The 23,700-nt window shown below is 57.4% G+C and overlaps 1 protein-coding gene across 1 annotated transcript in view; it reads left to right on the forward strand.

The window, feature by feature from the left end:
• The first annotated feature begins 376 nt into the window (after window positions 1–376).
• FAM222A (family with sequence similarity 222 member A) overlaps window positions 377–23,700 on the forward strand; it is a 60,212-nt gene continuing 36,888 nt past the window's right edge. The window contains 1 exon segment of the mRNA XM_070385993.1: window positions 377–506. The gene's annotated coding sequence lies outside the window, so the exon portion shown is untranslated.

A 23,700-nucleotide genomic window follows, 5' to 3' on the forward strand; every position in this document is an offset into this window, starting at 1 on the left:
GGAGGAGACGACCCCCTCCACCCTCGGGCAAACCAGAGAGCTGCAAACCACGGGCAGGCGGTCGAGCGAGAGGAAGCAACAAAGACAAGCTGCAGCTGGGGCCGGCTAGAGGGGCCGCGGCCGCCGGGCTCCTGGCGCGGGCTGAGAGGGCGCCCCGGGGAGCTGCAGCCCTGAGCAGGACCCCGAGGGGAGGCGCAGCGCCGCCCGCCGGACGCGGTGAGCACAGGCCCCAGCGAGGATGCGCCGCCTGAGCGCCCGAGCGGCCCGGGTGCCTGGCGGGCACGACCCTCGCTGAGCCGAAAGAACCCCCACCCCGGACTTCGGACGGCGCGGGCCGGAGCCTGGATCGACCTCACCGACAGCGTCCCTTCCCACCTGGAGAGAGGCATCGGCCCCCAAGGGGGGCTTCCTCAGGCAGCCTCTGCCAGCTCTGCATGGCTGCAACCCAGCGAGCGGAGAGTCGTCCCCGCTGAGACCTGGTGCCCTTCGACGGCCTGGCTGATTCGGTGAGTTCCGCGGGGCGGGCTTCTAGGGTGAAACTGGGGGCAGTCTCGGGTGTCGGGGCAGCCGGATTGGAAATAAAGAGGCCCTGGGCTGTGGGGGATCCTGAAGCATCCTTGTCTGCCCCTTCCCTTCCCCCCGCCCCCTCCGCACACAACTTGTCTAGACCGGCCTGCCTGCCAGAGTGGACATCGGGGGCCGATTGTGAGGACTCCGGCAGGGCCCTGGGTGGGGCTTTTGCCGGAGAGGAAAGGTCACCCCACCCCTAAAGCCAACAGACAAAGGTAGCAGCTCAGTCGTCTGAAAATTCCCCAGGAACTCCCGCGTCTTAGAGGGGTTAGGGCCGGCACTGGACACCTTGGGCTTCTCCCAAGTAGCCTCTGGAATCTCTTCAAGGGCCATCAGCCCAGAAGGGGACATGGAGTCCCGACCATGCCTGTGGATGTGTTGGCGATTGTGCCCTCTGAGCCTAGACTGTAGCAGGGTTCATCTGGCCGCCTGCATTCCTACAAAGAACTCGCGGGGACGATCCGTTCCCCATTGGGGTCGTCTGTTACGTCACTGCCAGACCTCTGACGTCACTGGGGTTGCCGTGGCAACGCGACTTGTCTTGACCCAAGGCCGGAGGGGGCGGGGTCGTGGGCGAGGCTGGATGCCTTTGGGTCCTGGAGGAGTGAAATCAGACTTCCCCCACCCACAGCTGCAGTCCTCTGACCTAAATCCCCAGCACCCTGATGGGGTGAGGGAAGGGAGGCAGTGCCAGCTGTCTGTCCCTATTAATGCTCCTGCCCCCCCCCACCCAAAGACAGGTGTTTAGCTTTGCCGGTATAGCCTGGCAGTGCCCCAGGGCACAGGACTCCCAAGCTGAGCAACTTTCTGCTTTCAAAAGGGATGCTTCAAAAGAGGAAAGCTTCCTGACCCCAGGCTGAAGTTCCCAGGGTCCCCAGAGAGATGCGGGCCCCCAGCCTTAAATCAGACTGCTTCTGCCTAGAGAAACAGGGGTGCCCCCCCCCCAGCCAGGGAAGGAACAGAGGAGTTGCTGCTGGCTGCCCCTCCAGTCCAGAGGTTACCCCTGCTGCTCAACCCCAAGATGACAGGACCTTGGTTAAGCCTGAACTCCTGACTGCCCCACTCTCCTGTTGGAGTTTAAGATGATTTGACAAGCACAGTGTGGTGCTCATTAAGTTGAATGGAGGGTAAGTCAGGCCCATCGGTGCCAAGGTCTGGATAAGCGTGCCCCTGCCAGGGGCCAGCTTGGACGGGGGTCAGGCAGCAGCCTTCTCTTCTCTGCCACACCCCAGCCCTGGCCCTGTTCCTTCTGAAGGCGCAGAGCAGCATTTTGCTGCTGACTCTTTGATTCCCCTTCTAAGTTCCCTTCCAGCAATTGCTGCTGGTGTCGGATGTGGGTGAAACTGCTGTGATCACATTTCTAGGAAAAGGTTAAAGAACTGTGTCATTGCTTCAGGGGCGTGGAGTGGGGTGACAGCAGAGGGGGAGTGTGTGTGAGGTCATTATGAGAAGCCAGGCCCCCGTCTCTACGCAGCGAGCACCCCCCACCCCCAACTGTGTTCGCCTACCAGGCTCTCTAGCTAGATTAACAAGTCGATAAATATCAGTGGATCTGCTTGGCCGGGGTGGGGCGGGGGGGCGGGGGAGCTTGGCAGGGAGATATTTTCAGCTGAAACGGTGTCGTTAAACACACAGGCTTCCAAGGACAGAGCAACGGCAGATGGGGGTAGAAGTGGGAGAGGTGGGCAGAAGGGCTGTTTGTGCCGCCTCTCGAAGCTTCCCAGTTTAGAAACAAACTCGGAGTGTGCGCCAGAGACCCACAAACACAGGCAGTTGGAGGTCTTCCGTGGAGTATTTACACTTCCACAGCCAAGGCGGAGGGAGCGGCTGTCAGAATTGGGCAATTCCTTCTGTTCCCTTCCATGGGCTTGGCAACAACACCAGGCGACAAGCAGGAGGGAATGCCAGCTTACCCGGTGTCTCTCCCTGTGCCAGGCATCTTACGGGATCTCAGTGACTCCTTACAGTAGCTCATGTGCTGTGCCATTTTACAGATGAGGAAACTAAAGTGCAAACAGAGGTGCTCAGCCAGGCAGCCACAGAGTTTTGAGTCCCCAGGTCTTCCCACCCACCACACTGCCCCCCCTCGCCCCCATTCCATAGGTAGAGGGAAGCACCGCAACTTGTTAGCCAGGGTCCCCCTACGAGTCAGGGGCCATCGCTATGGAGGGAGTCTGGCCTCACCTATGTGTCTTCCCACACTGAAACCCGGGGACCCCCTTGGCTGGCCCGCAGCTGGTGGTAAAGACAGGATGCTGATGGAGCAGTGACAGCTTTGGCTCCCCACTCAGCCTTCGAGTCAGGAAGGGCCCTACGCAGGGGTGCCATGTGACTCTCGGTACGGAGACCTGCCAGGCAGGGGAGTGGCAGAGTGTTCTGGGCGTTGGGAGTGGGCCACGTAGCAGGCCTGAGTGCTGGGGTATGCTGGATGAGGGGATGAGGTGGCCCTGGGGGTGGGGGTGGGGGGTTGTCCCGGAGACTTAAGTGATAGAGATTTAAGCAGGGGAGACAATCCAGTGTGGGCTCCTCTGACTCGGACAATGACCCTGGACATCCCTTCCAGTCCCGTGCAGGGAGGGGCAGAAACCTCTGAGCAGTCTCCTCTCTCAAGGTTAGCTTCCTACCTGCCCCCCTCACTAACCCCCCACCCCCGCAGTAATCCTTATCACAGGCCTTAATTCCATATAAGCTCACCCACCCACCTTCTGAGCTGCACAGTTGTGGGCCAGGGCTGGACTAGTCTGGGTTTCTTAACACCCAGGGGCTCATGATTAAGAGCCCACTTGTTGGCTGTGTGACCTTGGGTGAGTAGCTTTGCCTCTCTGAGCCTCAGTCTCCTCCTCGGTAAGGAGGATAGCATCAGTGTTAAAGGATTCACTGAGGGCTGAGGACAGGCGATGGCATATCACAAGCCTCCCATAAATGCACATGCTCATGGCCAGTGGTAGCCTTATCTGCAGAACCTGGGCCTTGAATGGCTCTTCCAGTCCCTTTTGGAGCCAAAGATCAAAGACCCGAGGGCAGGTCAGGGACCCTCATCTTTCCAACTGCCTGTGCTGGGTCTCCCACCCGCCTTCCCAGGGCACCCCACGTGGTGAGCACACGTGGCTCGCATCTGAGTCCCAGGGGGGCCTGGGGCCTGACCAGGGGGTCCCCTTCCCCTGTCTCCCTTCCGCCCCTTCCTCCCTCCAGCCACTCTCCAACCGGGAGGAAGCGAGCCGAGCAGCTCATATTCATGAACCGTAATTCAATCAGGCGGAGATTCCTCTGGGCTCGGGGCGGGGGTGAGAACCGGGAGGCGCGCACAAAAGGGCCGCTTTATTACCTCCCGCGGGCCGGGAATTGCTGCTCTCCCCCAGCAGCGGCCGGAGCCGCCTTTATTGTGTTAACCCATTTGCGTGTCAAGAGCTATTGTGCGCTTTCTCTCCCGGTGTGGGGCGGGCTGTGCGCCGGCCGGTCACCTCCGTGGGCGCCGCCCACCGCCCTGATTGGTTGCTAAGTGATTTGCATCCAAGGTAATCACTTTTATCTCAGAAGGATGTCGACTATAATTATAAGCCACTGACATCTTTTGAAATCTGCCTAATGACTATTTTAGTCTTGCACGGGCTTGGGGGTGGGGAGGGGGTTTCTGGAGGGTGGAGGGGGTGGGGTGGGGGGGAGGAGGCTGGAAGCCGGATGGATTCCTCCCACCTGGACTGTTTGGTTCGTTAGTTGAGAAATATCGGAGTGTCTACTGCGTGCCTGGAACAAAAGGCGGGTTGTGGATATTGAGGAGTTGGGGGGCGCGTTCCTGAGGATGGAGTTAGTACCATTTCAGAGATGGAAAAAATAGAGGCCCTGGGGACTAGCCACCTGCCCAGAATTATACATCCAGTAAGTGGTCAGGACCTAAGTCTGTCTGACCCTTAAATTCATGTGCTGGCCACTGAAGTGGGGTGTAGACAGACATAATAATAGTAATCATTCCTGTCTGGTACCTCCCAGGGTTTATGTCATAACCCTAAGACATGCAGGTGCTGTTACTACCTGCATTTTACCTGGGAGAAAACGGGGGCACAGAGAGGTTACATTACTGCCCAAGGTCACACAGCCAGGGAGGGGCAGAAACATGAAGTCTGTTAGCGTGACGGCCAGAAGCAGAGGTGCAGTGTGGGAGGAATGGGTAAGCGCGGGTTCCTGCCCCCCTCTCCCCTGCCCCTTTGTGGTTCCATTCAGTAAACAATGGGCATCAGGGTTGAGGGAACCCTGCCGGTCACTGTCTGAGTGGCAAAGCTCTAAGGAATCAGATGGCCCACAGCCTCCACGGAGCGTAAGATGAGTCTGCAACTGACTTGAATTCTACACAGAGCCAGAGTAGGGCTGGAGGAGGGACACTGGGCGGGTGGGAAACTGAAGCTGGTCGTGGAGGGCTTTCTGATAGAGGAGACTTTTGCTCTGGGCCCGGAGGACTGGCTGGATCTGCCCACTGGGGAGCGAATGGGGATGTCACTGGGAAGGAGTTGGAGAATGCAGGGGCATGACCAGAAGGGCAGGGAGAGCTTATAGGAGGGTGGAGGTTAAAAGGAGTTAAGCTACAGGAGTGTGCAGGGCCTTGAGTGCTGAGCTAAGTACCTGATTTGTCCAGAGGAGCAGCCAGAAGCCAGTGAGGGTACCTGGTGGGGAGGGGTGCAGTGTGATCTGGGCACCCTGAGGCCAGTCTGCCAGCCTTGTCGGGCTTTGCAGACTAAGATGAACCCTGGCTCCATTTTCATTGGCTCTGTGTCCTCAGACAAGTCACCTTACCTCTCTGGGCCTCATTTGCCTCATCAAGGGCGTAATAGCAATTTTTTCACCGGCTTGTGGGTGGGATGAGGTTGAGTGTGTGGAAAGCTTGGGGGAGCTCAGACTGAGCCTTTCAGAGCTAGGTGGGCTCAGGCCCAGGCCCCAGGCAGTCCTCCTGGCCCCACAGCAAACCAGCATCCTGGCCACAGCAGCTGTTTGGGGCCCTGGGAGCCCCTGTCATTGTGCCGAGGGCACTGGGGACAAAGGCCCGGGGGGTCGCGGATAAGGCCGGGGCTGACTGTGAACAGGCTCCTGCGGATGGGGACTTAATGACTCAGGACTTAATGACCTAGAGTCTGTGGGGCGGGGCCTCCCTTAAAGGAGGAGGAGGGAGGTCCAGCCACCAGCTGTCGGCTCCAGGATTCGCTGCCAAGGCAGGGGCAGCTGCCCTGCAAAGTCCAGTCCTGAGCTTGGCACAGGGAGAAGCGGAGGTGGCAGGGCCTCCTGGCCTGCAGTCCCCAGGCCTGAACTGGCGGCTCGGCTTTCCGCATCAGCTCCCACATGACCTCAGTCTCCTCATCTGTCAGGTGGGCCAGAGGTCCACTTTGGAGGGCAGCTGTGCGGCTTGGCAGGAACCGACAGCAAGTAGGCAGTAAACAGGAACTGCTGTTTTGGCTTTTTGTTCATCCGTTCATTCAGGGAGATTCACAGCTCTGTGCTAGGCTCCCTGCCAGGAGCTGGGGATGCACAGATGAACAAGCCTAGTTGCCTTGAAAGGTGGTGAGGTCTCAGACACACACCATCCCAGTATGGTGGGTGGAGCGCCATAATACAGGAATTCACAGCGTGCAGGCCAGTGCCAGGAGCAACAACAGAGAATAAGGCAGATAGAGCCCCTGCTCTCTGGGGCCCTCAGCCTTCCAAAGCCCACTAGGAAATGAGAGATGGAAATGACTACTTCCAGCTGTAGTAGCCAGGGAGGCTCCCTGGAGGAGGAGGCACTCTCTGTTGCTAGCTTCAGGGACTTCTGTCAACATTTCACCGTTCACAGGGATCATAGGACCCTGCTAGCCATCTGTTTGCCAGACAGAGCTTTCCGCTCTTGCGTTTTAATCCTCTCATGTTTCCGGGAAGGGCGTTTTGGTCCGAGGTGAGTAGGTGAATGCACTGAGGCTCAGCAAGGTGAAGCAACGGCCCGGGACCACGTGGCAGGTCAACAGACTCCCCTTCGTTATCCACACAAGCTTTGTTATTTGTATTAAGTCTATTTTGCCGGGGGGCTGCTCTGGATCTTCCGTGCTGTGTGCGGGCTTTCTCTAGTTGCGGCGAGCAGGGACGGCTCTTCGTTGCGGTCTGCAGGCTTTTCACTGTGGTGGTTTCTCTCGTGGAGCATGGGCTCTACAGCGTGTGGGCTTCAGTAGTTGTGGCTCCTGGGCTGAGTTGCCTTGTGGCATGTGAAATCTTCCCAGACCAGGGATCGAACCTGTGTCCCCTGCATAGACAGGCGGATTCTTATCCACTGGACCACAAGGGAAGTCAGGTTGGCACAAGCTTTTACTAGTCCTCTGCCTGTGAGGGCCCTGGGCTGACTGGGGCTGTCACGAGAAGGATCCTTGGGCAGAAACTGAGGAAACCCAGTTCCGGGCCAGCTGTTGCTTTTATGAGCTCACGACCTTGAGCAAGTGACCTTCCAGCCCAGCCTCAGCTGTGTCCTCTGTAAAATGTCAAGGATGGCAGATCTGTGGCAGGTCTGGCTTGCCTTAGACTGCTGTGCCCTTGGCAGACATCGCCAATCAATTGTTGCCCTCTTTCCCCCCACTGAGTTCTTCCCCTGACCTTGGGTTCTTGCCAAGGCTCAGGGCAGGCTGCACCAGTCAATCAGCAGGGGCCTATGAGCTGAATGAAGCCCGCTTGCCTGCCTGGCCTCCGTGAGCTTGAGGGGTCCCTTCCACCCGTCTCTGCAGGGTTTAGAGGACTAGGGTATCAGAACGAGGGATTTCTGGGGAGTCTCCTGAGGATGTGGGTGGTTCTGCAACCATGAGGACTGAGGAGGTGTGAGTCTGTCTCTCCATCTCCCAGAATGACCCACGTCCCTGTCTGCACATCCCAGCACACGCTCAGCGTGGAGTGTTCGAGCAGATTCAGGATGCTTTCAGTCTGGATAATAATAATGGCATTTATTGAGCTCTTCCCGAGAGTCAGGTCCTTCCTGGGCATCCTCTCATTCATCATTCCTCAGAAGCACCCGCAGCGTGCCTCTCAGCACTCTTAGGAAGAAATCTTAACCCATTTTAGACATGCGGAAACCGAGACGAAGAGCCAATAAGCAGAGTGGGGTTACGCACCTGCTGAATGGCTGAGCTGGCATCATCCTGATCCAGGTTTGGAAGTCCATAGCCCGGTACAGACCAGGCAGCCTTCCTGGAGGAGGTGTCGTGAAAGACCAGAGCCTTAAAGTTCAGTGGACTTCTGACCGGCAGAGCTGGGCCTTCTGGGCAAGGGAAGGGGTCTTTTGGGGTGGAGAGAATACCATGAGAAGCAGCTCAGAGGCTACAGGCAGGAGTGTTTAGGTTGCGGGACTAGGGTGTGGCTGGAGGTGGCTGGAATGTCGGTGGGGAGGGGGCCACGGTGGCCTTGGTATTGAGACTTGGCCTCCCATAGTCGGGAACGATGGCAACTCTTGGAGCAGAGGAAATGACCCAGTCCTAAGTGTATTTATTTAGCACCTCACCTCCTGGGTGAGGTCAGCTGGTGCTTGGGGCTACCTCTGGTCAGCTGAAAACTTTAGCCTAGAACCTTGCCTGGCACATAGTAGGGAGGCATCCAAGAAATGTGTGCTGAATGAATCGATGGATGAAAATGCTTGCCGGATGGAAACACTCCTCGCTAACTTCCCCAGCTGCAAGGGGTCCCCCTCTCCAGGAAATGCTGAACATCAGGCCTGGGGGCGGGGACTGGGGGAGTGAGCCGGGCAGGTACCTGGGGTGGGGGCTTCCCGCCCTCCCTGACCCTGCTGCCTGTCCCTAGAGCCCTCTTAGACCTTCCCGCCTGGCTGTCCGCTCTCTTCACCGCCAGGCGGTCCGCTCTCTTCACCGCCAGGCATGGCAGGCAGTCTGGACCCAGCACTTATGGGGGGATAAAAGATGAAGGTTCGTGACCATTTTTTAACTCAATAAAGGGAGAGACAAGCTGCAGGCTGCAGGCCGGAGATATAATTAGTTCGCAGCAGTGGCGCTTTCTTGATTTAGCTTCTAAGAGAACAAGACAAGGATGTTATACCCAATTAGCAGTAACATCCAGTCGGAGCCTCAATAGGTGAGATAACAAGCTATTTTTATGACTTTTCTTTTCCAGCTTGGAGGGGTGGGGAGAGGGGGGAAAGGGGGTATCGGGGCCTTACTTCTTTTCATCAGGGAACAATTATGAGTGAATGCAGGATTTCCCCAAGCCGAATGATGCATTTGTTAACCCAAATAAGCAGGCATGCCGGCGCGGCAGCTGGGACAGCAGGCTGGCATTCGGAGGCCGGGACTGGTGGGAGGGGTGCAGGCCCCTCACCCCCACTTTGGAAGCCCTTGGCAGAGGCTTCACATGCCGAGAGCCCCTAGGTGTGTCAAGGGGGAGCCCAGGCCCTGGAGATGTTCTGAGTGGCTGCCTTGATTTTCCTGCCTGCTTCAAAGAGGCGCAAGGAGGCGGCACCAGGTCCCCCGGGGGTGAGGATGGAGCCGGGTCTGGCCCTTGGCAGCTCTTCCTGGCACCACTCGAGACCCTCTCTGCCAACTGGGCCAGAGGTCCTGGCTCCTCAGCCTTGAGCCTGGCGTTGCACTACGCCTGCTAGACCTCCATTATGGTTTGCACTGCCCGACCACCCTCCTGCCTGTCCTGGGTCCCAGCCCCAGTGTCTGGCAGGGTCTTGAGGGATAATTACCTGCACTGTCTCCATCCTCATTACCCCCGCAGCCGGGGCACCCAGCACTGGCCAAGTCTCTGCCGGGCAGGGAGGCCCTGCCAAGCCCCACCCCAGCTTCCTGGCCACACTCCGGCTCCTGGCGAGGGCTGGGGGATGCCCAGAGAGGGAGCTGGCATGGCTGTCGCAACAGCCCGTCGGCTCGGGCCCCAAGCCCAGAGCAGGTTCCTGGGCCTCCGCGCTGTCTTGCAGGATGCGGCCCTACCCCTGCCCCAAGTCCCATCTCCCCGTCCGTGTGGAGCCCCGCGCTCATGGCCCACACGACTGACAAATCCAGCCATGCAAAGTGGGAGTTTAATTGCAAACAGTTTTTATGGATCATGGGCCCATCTGTGCCACCATATGCAAAAGGAGAGAAAAAAAATTCCCTGTAAAAAAAAAAAAAGTGTTTCTCCCTGTCCCATCCCCCAGACTCCCAAAGAAACAGTCGCCAAGGTTTTTCTGGCTGGAGGCAGGCATGGAGCTGGGATCCACTGTGGGGGCTTCCTTCACTGTGGGCCTGGCAAAGTCGGGGGGGGCGGGGCAGGGGTGAGCTGACCCCTGCGGCCTGACTGCTAAGAGGAGGCTGTGGTGTGGGGGTCCTCAGTAAACTGCCAGAAGTTCCTGAACCCATCGGGTTTTCTCTGGGCACTGGGCCTTTGCGTGTGCCATGGAGCTGTCCAAGTATCTACTGTTCTTTTTCCAGCCACCCCGAGGATGCTACTTGCAGAGCAGGACTTGGCACAGAGTGGGCCATGCGTAGTGTCGATATAAATGTGGGCCTGAGTGGGGTTCACGGATGAGGCACCTCCTTTGCCGTTTCTCGCCCAGGAGATACAGCCGCAGGAATTCGTTTCCCCCAGGTTGCCCAAGCCTCACAGACTTCCTCTCTTCCCAGTGGTCCTGGTTTCCTGGCCTCCTGCCCTGGTGCCCAGCCTGGCTAGGCAGATGAGGCCTCTCCAGGGGGTCAGCAGACCTCAGGAAGGGCTGGGTGGGCTTGGTTGTCTGAGGGCATTTGCCTCTGGGGCAGCCTGCCAGGGTCCTGTTGCTGCACCAGCTCATCCCAGCTGGGGGGTGTCAGATTGTTGTTTCTTCCTCTCTGTGCCTCAGTTTTTCCGTCTGTAAAATGGGGTAAGAAATGGATGCGATACTGCCTGTGAAAAGCCTCTATATCTGTCATATCTCTTGACTCAGGGTCTTTGTTCACTGATGTATCCCCAAGTTCCTAAGCAGGACAGTTGACATTTAGTCAGTGAGTGAATGAGTCAGTGAATGAATGAACACATGTGTGAGCAAGATATTTGGAAGACTCTCTGGGGGAGGGAATGAAACCCATGCTCCCGGCCTGCCAGAAACTTAGGGTTTTTACACCCTTTTTATTGGCGTCTAGAAACCACTCTGCAAACTATGGGGGTGATGAGCTCCATTCTACTGATGGGGAAAACTGAGGCTCAGAGAGAGCCAGGGACTCTCCCAAGGTCATGCAGCTGAAGAGAGGCCTGAGGGGTACCAGAACCCTCATCTGACCATGTCTCTGACTCTTACATTGTAGGTGAGGACGGGTAAGCCCAGCGTGGGCAAGGAGTTCAGCCAAGGTCACACAGCAAACAGCAGGCAGCGTTTGAGGGGTCCTTCCTAGTCCCTTGCAAGCTGAGGCAACTCAGCCTCTCCAGCCTCAGAGCTAGGAGAGCCCTCATGCTCCTCCCTCCTCCCCTGCCGCCCCCATCCCCCGGGTCCGCCCCAGGATCCCTGTGCGTGTGGGTTTCCCCATCACCTTCATAAACTGGCAGCTCCAGGCCTCATGCTGGGGCGCTGATGCCCAAGGCCCCATGCTTGGTGCAGCCCTCCTGCAACAGGTGGTGGGGAAAGTGGGACCTCCTGGGCAAGCATGGGCCAGCCAGGCCCCTGGCAGGAGCCCAGGCCAGACACCAGGCAGCCCAGTCCCCGCCCAGCAGTGCTCACCAGCTCCCGTTGTAATCATTAAAACTATTAGAAGGAAACGTTCGCTTGAAGCAAATGTCAGGCGCCGAGTTGTGCTTTGTAAACGCTCACAATTAATGCCAATCAGGCCCGGAAAAAAGCCGGCCCGGAATCCTGTCTGTTTCGTCTCATTTGTCAGCTGGTGCCGCTCCGTGTTGCACATTTTCATACAATTGCTATAAACATAAAAGGGAAACTCCACAGTGTTCCCGGCGCCCGGATGGTGCGCGCCGGCTTAATTACTCGGGACTCTGCTGTTCACTTGGCTGCCCTGCGCCATTGGGGGAGGAGGGGGACTTCGTGCGGTAGGGTGAGGGCTCCCGGGGGTCAGCCAGGGAGATGGGTCGGGCTCCAGGCCCAGGTCTCCAGCCCTGCCTTCCACAGGTGGAGAATGACTGGGAAGCAAGAAGAAGAAGAAAAAAAAAAAGCCTGCTAAAATAGATGTGCGAGGTCCTCAAGGAGAAAAGAGGGGCTCAGTGCCCACCCGACTTTGGCTGGGAGCCCCAATTCCACCTCCTAGGATGATGCGTCAGGTATAAGGTTCATTGGCCGCCCGCAGCATGCCAGGCCCTGAGCCACTTGCCAACTGGGCTTCAGTTTCCCTACCTGATTTGGGAGTCATAGCCCAGTAGGTCAGGATTTCAAGCTTGCTGGGGCCAGGCTCTGGGCTGTAGGCATGAAGCTTTTTTGAGGGGGTTGAGATGGGCTACTCTGAGTCTTAGTTGTGGCATATGGGATCTAGTTCCCTGACCAGGGATTGAACCCGAGCCCCTGCATTGGGAGCACAGAGTTTTAGCCACTGGCCCACCAGGGAAGTCCCAAAGCAGGCTTTTTCTCATTTAGTAGCTGTTGTTCAGTTGCTCAGTCGTGTCCAACTCTTTGTGACCCCCAGGGACTGCAGCACGCCAGGCTTCCCTGTCTTTCACTATCTTTCAGTTTACTCAAACTTGTGTCCATTGAGTCGATGACATCATCACAGGAACCTCTTGAGGGCAGGCAGCTCTTAGCAACAGGGAGCATGAGGCTCAGAGTCTCGAAGCCAGGATCGCTGGACCTGGGTCGCTGGCCTCTGAAGCCCAGCCTGGTATGCCCTTCCAGAACAGCTGGAGGGTCGAAAAGAGATGATGGAACTAAAAGTCCCAGCACACAGTAGGTGTTTTCATAAGCAGTGGCTGCTGTTATCCTGCTGCCTGCAGATGGGCCAGAGGCAGTCAGGGGCTCCGGCCAGGGCCTGAGGGTCAGCACCAACACATGTGGACCTTGCTGGGAGGAGAGTAGAGGAGGGGAATGGTCTATGTGGGGGGAAGCTGCCTGCTCCCCCCACCCCTAATTGCCTCTAATCTGCCTCTGAGGTGCTGGGTGCACGCCAGGCTCACATACCTAGCCAAACCCTCCACCCCTAGGAAGGTGGGTGGGTTGTCATCATTGACCCCATTGTACAGATGAGAAAACCAAGGACCAAACTGACCTAGGGCTGCAGAGAGAAGGTGGGGAAGCTGGAGCCAGATTCAGGTTTGGTTGCTCCAAAGCCATTTTCCTCCTGTCTAGCCCCCTCCTCATTGTGGCCTGGATGGAGGCCTGGCCAGCTCTACGAATCCACCCTTTTGAGCTCTCTGTGGATGGGGTCTTCCGAGGCCAGGCCGGCTTGGCAGGGACACGCCGGCCTTTGTGTCCGGCTCGGGCCAGGCAGAGCAGCCAGGGGAGTGGGGCGAGGGCGGTGCAGCTCAGCCGGCCAGGGACAAACGTTCAGAGCAGGAATAGAGGCCCCTTTGTGTGGAGCTCAGTGGGGGAAGGGGTGCTGCCAGCTGCCACCCTGTGTGACCGGGGAGGCCTGAGCCCTCCCCAGAGGCCTTGCAGCCACCCCCAGCGGACTGGCCGGGGAGCCTGCCACCTCTTTCCGCCATTATTTGCCTTCCTCTTGTTTCCTGGGAACCCCTGGCTGCTAGAGAAGCCAAGGTCAGCCACTAACCTGGTTTGCCGCAGGCCAGTATGTGCCAGCAATGGGCCAGACAGTCCACTAGGCCTGCAGGTCAAGGGCAGTAGTCCCAGGTTACAGGTGAAGACACTGGGGCTCAGGACAGGTGACTGTGCTTAGTCACACAGCTGGTCCTGGGGCCAATATTGGGCCGACTTCAGAGCCTTTTCTTCCCATGGAGTTGCCCTGTGTGTCCTGGGTCCAGGACATTTGAGATGCTGCCTCAGCTGCTGGGGTGGCCTGAGAAAGGCTGCCGGCTGTCTCTGTTGCCTGGGCAACAGGGTACCAGGCGTCCATCCATCCCTCCATCCTGGCCAGGGTCTGGGCTAGTGGCTGCAGCTTAAAGTGGAGACCAAGCCCAGGAACCTGTTGAGGGTTGCCCTACCCATTAAACCTTCTCTGAGCTTCCCTTCCCTTAGCTTAAAAATGAGAATGAAATAGAATCTACCCCTGGGAGCATCAGGGATCTGGGCCAGGGTGGGGGCACCTAACGTGGTGATCTCAGTTACCTGCACACACCGGGCTGGGGTCTCTGGGAGAGGTGAGAGGGCAGGCAGTGGGTGGGTGGCAGGGATGTGAGGGTGACTCTTAGGAGCACAAGCACGTGACAGGGGCTGGCTCGCTGGGTCCCTGCCAGAGCCCCATTTTGCAGGTGAGCAGACTGAGGCTCAGATCACTCTGAAGTGGCCAGGCAAGGGGCCCAAGGCCCTAAGGAGCCCAGGAACACAGGGAAGGTGGCTTCCCAGAAAGCCCAGCTCTTAGTTGTCTTCCTGGCCTCCCCCCGGCCTGCTGGACAGGTGCCCACTGCAGCCACTGACCAAGTCCTATTTGTCAGCCCAGCCTGTGGAGGCCCAGAACTGCCCACAGGAAGCCCCCAAAGGCCACATGGCTTCCATGGCATATTCCAGGAACCTGGGACCAGCTTGCACCTGCCAGGCCACACCCACCTCTGTGCCTTTTTGCTCAGGCTGGGGCGCCCACGTAGAGCACCTTCCCCACCCCACCTTCATGTGGGCAATCATGTGCCTTCTCTGCATGAGTGACTCCAACTCTCCTCTCCCCTAGAAGGGCTTCAAGTCCCTCCCCTGGGCCCCATACCCGACTCACCAATGCCAGAGCCCCGAACCTCTTTCTCCCCACTCTTGATCCACAGTGTGGTGCGTAGTTGGTCTTCAGTGAAGTCTGAACAAATACTCAGCCCTAGCCGTCAGACTCCAGGCCCCTGCCTGGCTTCGTGGCAGAAACAGATACAAACAGATGGGTGATGAGGCTGTGTTTCTGAGGCTGGGGTCAAGTGCAGGACACCCGCGGATCAGGCAGGGCTCACCCCAGGTCTCCCTCCTCCACCCAGGGGAGCAAACACTCCTGAGCCCTTACGATGCTCCTCCTGAAAGCTCGGCCACCTCCGTTTAATCCTCCCAGGGGGAGGCGGGGAGTTTACGGATGAGACAGGAGGCTCCAGGCTCCAGAAGGCAGGTGCGGGCTGAGGTCACACATCTTCTGTGGGTGGAGCCTCTGATGCAGCCTTGGACCATCTGACCCCAAACCCGGTGCCCTCCTCGCCCCACTGGGTTGAAAACTCCAGTGCCCACAGGGGCCAACCAGGTGACGCAGTGAGCAAAGCAGCTGCCACTGGGTCTTGTGGGAAAGTAGGCTCCAGAGCTGCCAGTTCTAGTTAGTTTTCAAGAGAAACCAGACGATGGGAATTTTGGGTGGAATTTTAGTTCTTCTTTTCAATATTGGCAACCACGTCACAGTTTCTTTTTACTGCAGCCAACAGGGCAAAGAAAAAGATGTTTGTGGGTGGCATTTACACCCCTTCAGTGATATGATGTTGTCTGGGTAGGGGGACGATGGGGGTCCTGGGGTGTCCCGCCCTCCCTATCCACACCCCTGCCCAGCAAGAGCCCCCCAGAACCCAGCGGCAGCTCCATGTACCCCCGATGGCACCCCCAGCCGCCGCCTTCACCACCGGAGGCAGGGCCCCAGCCCCACGAGGGCACCACCCAAATAGCTATAATCAGCAGCCTCGCCAAGACTTCAAACTCACCCAATTATCCTGCGAGAGAAAAAAAACACAAAATGAAAACAAATTAACATGTTTGCATAGAAGCTGCTGCAGCAACACACACAGCCGTGCACACACATGCTGGCGCGTGCCCCAGCGAAGCTGGGAGACGCCGCCCCTCCCCAGGCCTGGCACCCACCTGGCCGGGCTGAACTGGGCCAGGCTGGGCCCACTGTCTGGGGCCAGCGTGTGCCCTTGGCCCGGCAACTTGATTGTCCCCAAACCTGGCTGGGCACTAAGTCCACCAGCTTCCGCTGTCTTTACTTTTTTTTTTCCCCCAATTTAATAAACACATGAAATTCAGTGTATGCAAAAATTCAGCCTCATGGAACTTGAAGCTCGTTCTTCACATGGGGAAACTGAAGCACAGAGAGTTTAGCTGACGTGCCCAAGGCTGTACAGCTGGTGAGTGGAAGAGCTGGGGTTTGGACCTAGATCCGTCAGCTGTGGCACCCTTGCCATAACCACCACACCTCCGCGGCTCCCTCTGGTCTGCGGGTCACGTGTCAGACGCCTTTGCCTGCTGGCCTTCAAGCCCCACCCTCCCACCCCTCCAACCTGTGTGCATTTTCCCCTGTGTGCGCTCTCGTGCCAAGGGCTGTGGGTGTGCTGGTCAGGATGGCAGAGCCAAATGGATGTGAGTTCAAATCCCTGATCCATCAGTCTCTTGCTGGATGGCTTTGGCCAGGGGGCTTTTCCACTCTGTTGCCTCTTCTCCTGGAAGATTGGGATGATAATAGTCCCTTCCTCCGGGAGGTGAGGAGATTCAGTGTGTGAATGCCTGCAGAGTCCTACCTCCGGTATCTGCCCATGGGGTGGGGTCCCCTCCTGGCCCCACACCATTCAGCTAGCTCTTGAGAGGAGCCCCGAGTTGGGTGCCTCTGGGCTCCGAGCCAGGCACTGCATTCCCCAGAGCCCACAATCAAGGGTGCTCAGAGCCCTTTTTTCCAGGAAGCTGCTCATCCCGGGAAACCACCCTGCTTGTCTGGGTTCCTCGAGGCTCTGTCTGATCCGGGGATGGGGTTGCTGGGCACGTGCCCGATTGCTGCTGCTGTTTCTGATTCTTCTCAGGGTCCCTGCAGCCTGGCGCACCGCCAGTGCTCAGGCAGTTTCAGTCAGTGGGAGATTTAGTTCCCTCACCCCTGAACTGCGCTCACTGAGCACTTGTCTGTGGGAGCTGATGGAGAAACAGTGCTGAAAGGGCTTGGAGTTTAAGATCTTGGAGCCCAGGGGTCCCCAGACCAGGGCTGTGGATGTCTCCCAGCCCCCTCCCCCTGCCCTGCAAGACCTCGGACAGACCCCTTCCCCTCTGCAAGCCCCTTGCAGTCGTCTCTGGCCCATGACTCTGAGAGCTGGGGTGGACATTGCCACATGGTAGACTCCCCATGGGTGGTAGATTTGAAGTTGCTGAGCGGGCAGCAGAGTTGCCCCTGCCCCTGAGTGAGTGACTACACTGATGACGCACATATCACGCAACTTGGTCCTCACCACGATGCGATGCGGAAGGGGTGGTTTCTAGCCCCATTTTACAGATGGAGAAACAGACCCCAAGGGACTCCATGAGACTTAAGAGAGCCCTCCTGGTAAGCGGCAGAGCTGGGGTTCAAAGGGAACAGTTCTGGATCGTGCTTTAGACGCGTGCTGCTCGGTCCCTCCTGGATGCTGCTGGTCTGGAGCTTAAGGGGGACATGCCTTGCAGGTCTGGACAGTGGGGACCAACAGGGCACTGTCTTGGTGTTGCTGGTGCTAGAGGGTTAACTCCATTGGCCTCAGGATGGCCCCTCTGGCATCAGCTTCAGCCTACAGTCACGCCCACCACTCAGGGCCTGGGTGCCCCCTCCAGGGGGGCAGTGACCTAGTGCCCACCCCGGGGATGGCTGGTGCCCAACCAGCCCTCCCTTGGCACAACCCCATCACCAGGCTTCACGCCCCAACCCTGCTGTGTGGCCTCGGAGGAACCCTCGTCCTTTGTCACCCTGGGAGAATGGGAGGCATGGCTGCGCCCGCACCTCTCAGGATGGGACGTGGCTCCAGTGCATCGTTGCTGCTGGAGGAAGCAGCCCTCCCCTCCATCCACAGCCTTCCCAGCCCTTGCATCTCGTCCTTGGGACAAGGCCGGCGTGGCCTCCAGCCGATTCTCTGCTCACCCACCTGCGCTGACGAACACCGGCTTGGTTCTGTGGGGGCCTGGGTATTCCAGATGTGTGGAGTGGTCTGTTGGATGGATGTGGTCAACTCTGCAGTGAAATGTTGGTGGGGGAGACTCCCAGGGCCAGAGCAGACGACTGGAGAGGAGCTGGGGGAGCCGCGAGCCCTGGGTCTGCAAGGAGTGGTCAGGAAAGAAGGGCTGCAGAGTATGGTCTGTCTGTTCAGTGCGGACTTGTTGACCATCTGCTATGTGCCTGGCCTCACAGTGGACTAGAAATGGGTGTATGAGTCCCCAGGCTTGGCCACCTCCCTGCTGTGCACCTCTGGGCAAGCCACGCAGTCTCTCTGGACCCAGCTTCCTCACAGGGGGCTGTGGAGATGGTCAAGGTGGGGTGACATTCATTACAAGGTGGGTGAGAGCCAGGGAATCGCACATTTGGAGATTCAGACCTCTTCCCCACCCCTTGGGGGATGGTGGAAGCTGGTTCTGTGGCTGTATGTGGCAGGGGGCATAGCCCTTGACCCTGAGAGCAGAAGCCCGGAGCAAGTGGGGTTCAAGAAGTGGGGAGAAGGCTTTTTCCTCCCCCACAACGGAAGTAACATCGCTCTTTTAGTCATTTTGACATTTGGAAATGAGTCTGATGAAGAGAAACTTGACTGTCACCCAGCTGCCCAGAGCTGGGGACTTGGTGTCATACCGGGGTGTAAGGCCCACGGGGAGGGCCTGACTTTGCATGGCGTGAATGGCCGTCCCAGTCCAGCTGGGCTCACGGGAGCGGGTGAGCGGACTCGGTCTTGACGGTCCTGGGTCCCGCACTGATCGGCACATTCCGGCCCCCGGCTCCTGGAGCCGCCCGCCCGCCCAGCAGCCCATTGTCTGGTGCTGGGGGGGCTCGGAGCAGCCGTTGTTCTGCACACATCTGATCCCGTCTTTTCCACATCAGATCATTTGTAACCGTCACCAGGCAATCGGCCCCGTCGCTGATTCAATCTCGGCTTTGTGCTGTCACAGCCGTTTTTCTGCGCCGGGCTGATTTTGAAAGGAGGCCCATCTTCTGGGCCTGCTTTTCAGAAGCTGGGGGAGGCAGGGAGGGTCTTTATGTATATGTGTGTGTGTGTGTGTTCATGTCCCCACACACACACACAACGTGTGCGTACACACACAAGCCTCTGCCTCTCATCACTGAGGGTCAGATTTGAAATGAGGTAGGGGGACGAGGGCCCCAGGCTGACCCCCCTCCCCTGCCACCTGCTTACCCTGAGCACCTACTGTGTGCCCCCGTGTACAAACCCAGCAGAGCCTGTGCACCAGGAGGGAAACAGATGTTAAAGTGTTCATCAATAAGGTCGTTTCAAAGTGGCCATGGCAGTAAAGCGGCGACAGGATAGTGGTGGGGCCAGAGGGTTGCCTGCTTAGGCGGAGTGGTCAAGGAGGGCCTCTTGGAGGAGGTGACATTTGAGTTGAGGCGTGAATGAGGGGTTGGAGCTGGTCCAGCGAGTGCCACCCCAGCTGAATTCTACATGTGAAATCTTCCCCCAGACTTCAAAGACATGTTACCAAAAAAAAACAAAATATCTCATGAGTCAGTTTTGAATATTGATTATATGTTGAAGTGATACTGTTTTGGATATATTGAATTAAAGACAATATATTATTGAACATAATTCCCCCTGTGGGTACTAGACAGTTTATAATGACATTATATTTCTCTTGGAGAGCCTTGGGTCTGGAACAGGGTCCCCAGCCTCCAGGCCATGGATCGGTACCCCTGTCAGATCAGCAGCAGCATTAGCTTCGAAATCAAGTGCACAATAATGTGATGTGCTCGAATCACCCCCAAACCATCCCCCACCCCCACAGTCCTTGGAAAAATTCTCCCAAGAAACCGGACCCTGGTCCCAGAAAGGTTGGGGACCACTGCTCTAGAGTATTTACGTAGAAACAAAATGGGGATTGCAAAGGTCCTGGGTGAGACCCAGGCTGGCCTCTTAGAGGAACAGGTGAGCCAGCAGAGAGGGCCAGTGGCTGAGGAGTGGGGAAGGGGTTCCCGCAGGGCCTCAGAGGACTGTCAAAGATGACTCGAGGCCAGTGGGGGAGTTCTGAGTGGAAAAGGCGGTGATGTCTGTGGGAAGCTCAGCCTGGCCCCTGCAGGGCGTGGCGTGGCCTGAGGGGAGGCCTGGAGGTCATGGGCCACATGGTGGGAGAGGAGCTTCTTTCTGTTTGTTTTTGTTCATAATTTTATTTATTTACTTTCGTCTGCACTGGGTCTTCATCGCTGTGTGGGCTTGTCTCTGTTTGCCGTGGGCAGGCTTCTCATCGTGGTGGCGCCTCCTGTGGCAGAGCACAGGCTCTAGGGTGCGTGGGCTTCAGTGGCTGTGGCTCCCTGGCTTAGCCGCTCCTCGGCATGTGGGATCTTCCCGAATCAGGGATCGAACCTGGGTCTCCTCCGTTGCCAGGCCGATTCTTTTACCACGGACACCAGGGTGGCTCCTTACAGAAGAGTCGTTGACAGGACCCCTGGGAGGTTGGCTGGGCCAGATATGCTTCTCTGCTTCCCTAGGCTAAAGTTTACTATGTCCGTCCGTCCATCCCTCCACTCCTGGATTTCAAAGCTTCCGGGCCTTTCTCTCCTCCTGCCTCTCCCCCGCCCCGCCACCTCTACCCTCTATGGCCACTGCCTCCCTGAGCAGCTGCTCCCTGTCGAGTCTGTGAGTTTACAGAACACCCCAGCTTTGTCTCCAGGTGGTCAGTGGTTGAAATCCCTTTCGAAATTTTTCCTGTTTTTTAAAAAATTTATCTGGCTGTGCCAGGTCTTAGTTGTGGCATGTGGGATCTAGTTCCCTGACCAGGGATTGGACCCGGGCCTCCTGCATTGGGAGCACAGGGTCTTAGCCACTGGATCACCAGGGAAGTCCCTGAAAAGTTATTTTAAAAAAAAACTTTTCTATGGCCTATTTACCATAGAAAAATTATGAATAAAGGAGAAGCACAAAGAAGAAAAATCAGAGTCCCCAAGGGGTGGAGGGGGCCACTGTGGCAGAGCTGGGGCTGGAACCCAGGGGGTCTGGCTCCTGCACCCCAGCATGAAAATCCAGGCGCCCTGTGGCCAGAGGACACGGAGGGAGCTCCCCGACCCGGGCAGGGCTTGGGAACACTGCATGCCCAGCCTCCCTCACAGCGAGGCCGCAATGGGAGACCTGGCCCATGTAGGGGTGGGATTTGCCACTCGGGCTAATACATTTACATCTGTGCCCGAGTGCCCTGTCCTGTTTCCCCACCCCTCTCTGGATGGTGGTACTCACCTCTGCCCCAGCCTGCCCCCCAGAAGCATCTGTTGATCCTTGGCTTAAAGACTAGCCCTGACCGGCCACGTTTGATTCCCTACCAGCCGCTCTGCCCCACCCCTTCTAGGCTCTTCTCCCCTAAGCACTCCTGGCCTTCCTGCGGGGGGGTGGGGGGGGGTGGGGGACCTTCCTCCATTCTTCCCCTCCCCCCAGGGTCTAATCCAAATGCCGCCCCACCCCACCCCCCAACCCCCCGCCCCCGACCCAGGCCCACCTCTTCCAGCCCCTCCCCTTCCTCGGGCCGCTTACCCTCATGGGTACCCAGACCACGCACCAACATAGTCGGCTCCCTCCTGCTCCCGAGCCTGGGGTGGGCTAAATGAGGTGATGTCTGTAAAGTGCTGAGCCCATAGGGAACGCTAAAAATAAAAAAAAGCTCCTATTACTGCTCGGAGTATTAGATTTTCTCCTTCCCTGTTGCTGGGTTAACCCTGAACTATGGATGCAGGGCCCTGGAGCAAGGGGAGGACGGCGGGGCGCACCCAGCCCATCTTGGCTCTGCACTGGGTCTTCCTCCTTCCAGACCCGTTATCCCTAGAGTCATCTGGTAACCTGTTGCTCCTCCCGGAAGGTTCTGTGAGCTCCACCCCCCAAAATACTGGATTGGGGCCTTTCTACTGGGTTCCCCCAGCCCCCACGATAGCATCATAGTGCTAATGACATTGGGTATTGATTCCAGGCTGCAGATGCCCCCCCACCCCACCCCTTTGTCGGAAGGCATCTGCCATTTGCCTTTAAAGGGCCAAGGCCAGAGCTAGGAGAGGAACAAATGACTTGTAGGATCAGACCCTGCCTCTAACTTCCCCGACTTGGGATCTGGCTGTCAGAGAAGAGTGTCTCAGAAAAGTTGGGTAGGGACTTCTGAGGTTTGGGGTCTTTGTTCTCCCTGCTCAGGCTTCCTGGAGGCTCATTTGCGTGAGAATGAGCACCGCCCTTCACTTACTGTGGTGGGGGGCTCTGGGAGAAGACCAGCCAGGCTTGTGGCCGGTGGCCGTGAGAGCCCAGCCCATCGAGTGGGGGTGGGGGGTGGGTGCGCGACTCTCAAGCTTTTGTGAAACTGCCACTACTCATGCACCAGCACCCGCTCTCAGCTTCTCCCTGCCCTGACCCAGCACCTGTCCACAGAAAACGGCTCTCCCACCTTGAGGTCTGGGGGACCTGCCCCATCCCCTCTGTCCTGGTGACCTGCCTGGCTGGGCACAGGTGGGATGCTCTTGGTCTTCCCAGCAACCCAAAGCTGCTTCAGGTTTTCTGTACTTGCCAGTTCTCTCGAGTCTCCATACGCTTGCCTGTGTGATTCTCCACTTGGGACCTCCTCTCCTAGCCTTCACTTGGCCCTTTCTTACTTACCTGCTGATAATAATCACAAATGATACTAGCAACAGCTACCACTTAGGGAGTTACTACTATGACCCTAGCACTTTATTTGTACTAAGCCATGGTAAGGGGTTAACCCCTTTTTCAGACAAGGTAACTGAGGCTCCAGTACTTTGGCCACCTGATGCAAAGAACTGACTTATTTGAAAAGACCCTGATGCTGGGAGGGATTGGGGGCAGGAGGAGAAGGGGACAACAGAGGATGAGATGGTTGGATGACATCACTGACTCAATGGAAATGAGTTTGAGTAAACTCCAGGAGTTGGTGATGGACAGGGAGGCCTGATGTGCTGCAGTCCATGGGGTGGCAAAGAGTCGGACACGACTGAACGACTGTACTGAACTGAACTGAGGCCCAGAGAGATGGAGGCATTTGCCCAAGGCTAGACTTAACAGATGTGAAGAGCTGACTCCTTGGAAAAGACCCTGATGCTGGGAAAGATTGAAGGCAGGAGGAGAAGGGGACGACGGAGGATGAGATGGTTGGATGGCATCACCGATTAGATGGACATGAGTTTGAGCAAGCTCCAGGAGTTGGTGATGGACAGGGAGGCCTGGCGTGCTGCAGTCCATGGGGTCACAAAGAGTTGGACACAACTGAGAGACCGAAGGCTTATAATAGATAAACCTGGGATTTGGTTAAGGAACAAAGCTCAGGCATCTGGCTCTGAAACCTGGGACACAATATGGTCACCCTCCTTATGAGGGAGTGGGGCTGTCCCTTGTCCCTGGCCTTACCCCCCAGGCCAGGTAGGTTGGCTCCATCAAGGGTATGCTTGCCTCCTTGCCTCATAATTGCCCTTCTGATGCACACACCCGTCTTCTGGCATCTGCCTCAGCATCTAGCCCAAGACCTGGCACATAGTAGGTGCTGAATTTGTCAAGTCATCATCTGTAGAGGTTGGAGTGTTCCCTGGGCCAGTTAAGGCACGGTAGTTCCCTTGGCAACTGACCTTAGGCTCCCAGGCTCCGCCCCGGCCCTTTCTCCCAGGTGTTTGCCTTGGGAGCTGGCCGTGGTGCTGAAGGGCCAGCAGCCCACCGCAGTTCTTAGCTCTGTGTCCCGTTTGGCTACTTCCTGAGCCCTGCCTAGCCCCAGCTCCGTGGGCCAGCCCATCTTTCTTTAATGAGACGGTTTCCTGAGGGCCTGCTGTGTGCAGGCTCTGTACACCCATGGAGGAGGGATCAGGGACAGCCACTTAGGACACTCCAATTATTCATCAAATATTTATGGGGTATCTTTATGTCTCTGAAAAGCCTTTGAGCAACCTGGGCTTCAGTTGAACACCAAGTAGAACTTCAAGGGCTTCAAGCAGAAGGGATGGCATGGGCTAAGGCCTGCAGGTGTGGAGGTGAGAGGCACGTCTTGAGGGATGCCCACCTCTGGACTCTGCTGTCCACCAACCCGAATTTTTGATCGGCAATTCTCTCTTTGGCATCCCCTGCAGCCCTGAGCCACCAGCATCAGTGGCTCCAGTGCCCTGCCACCCAGGGTGGGACCCAGACAAGGTGCTAAGAACTGTGGGGACG

The sequence above is a fragment of the Bos mutus genome, chromosome 17 (assembly GCF_027580195.1).
Source record: "Bos mutus isolate GX-2022 chromosome 17, NWIPB_WYAK_1.1, whole genome shotgun sequence".
Taxonomy (NCBI): domain Eukaryota; kingdom Metazoa; phylum Chordata; class Mammalia; order Artiodactyla; family Bovidae; genus Bos; species Bos mutus.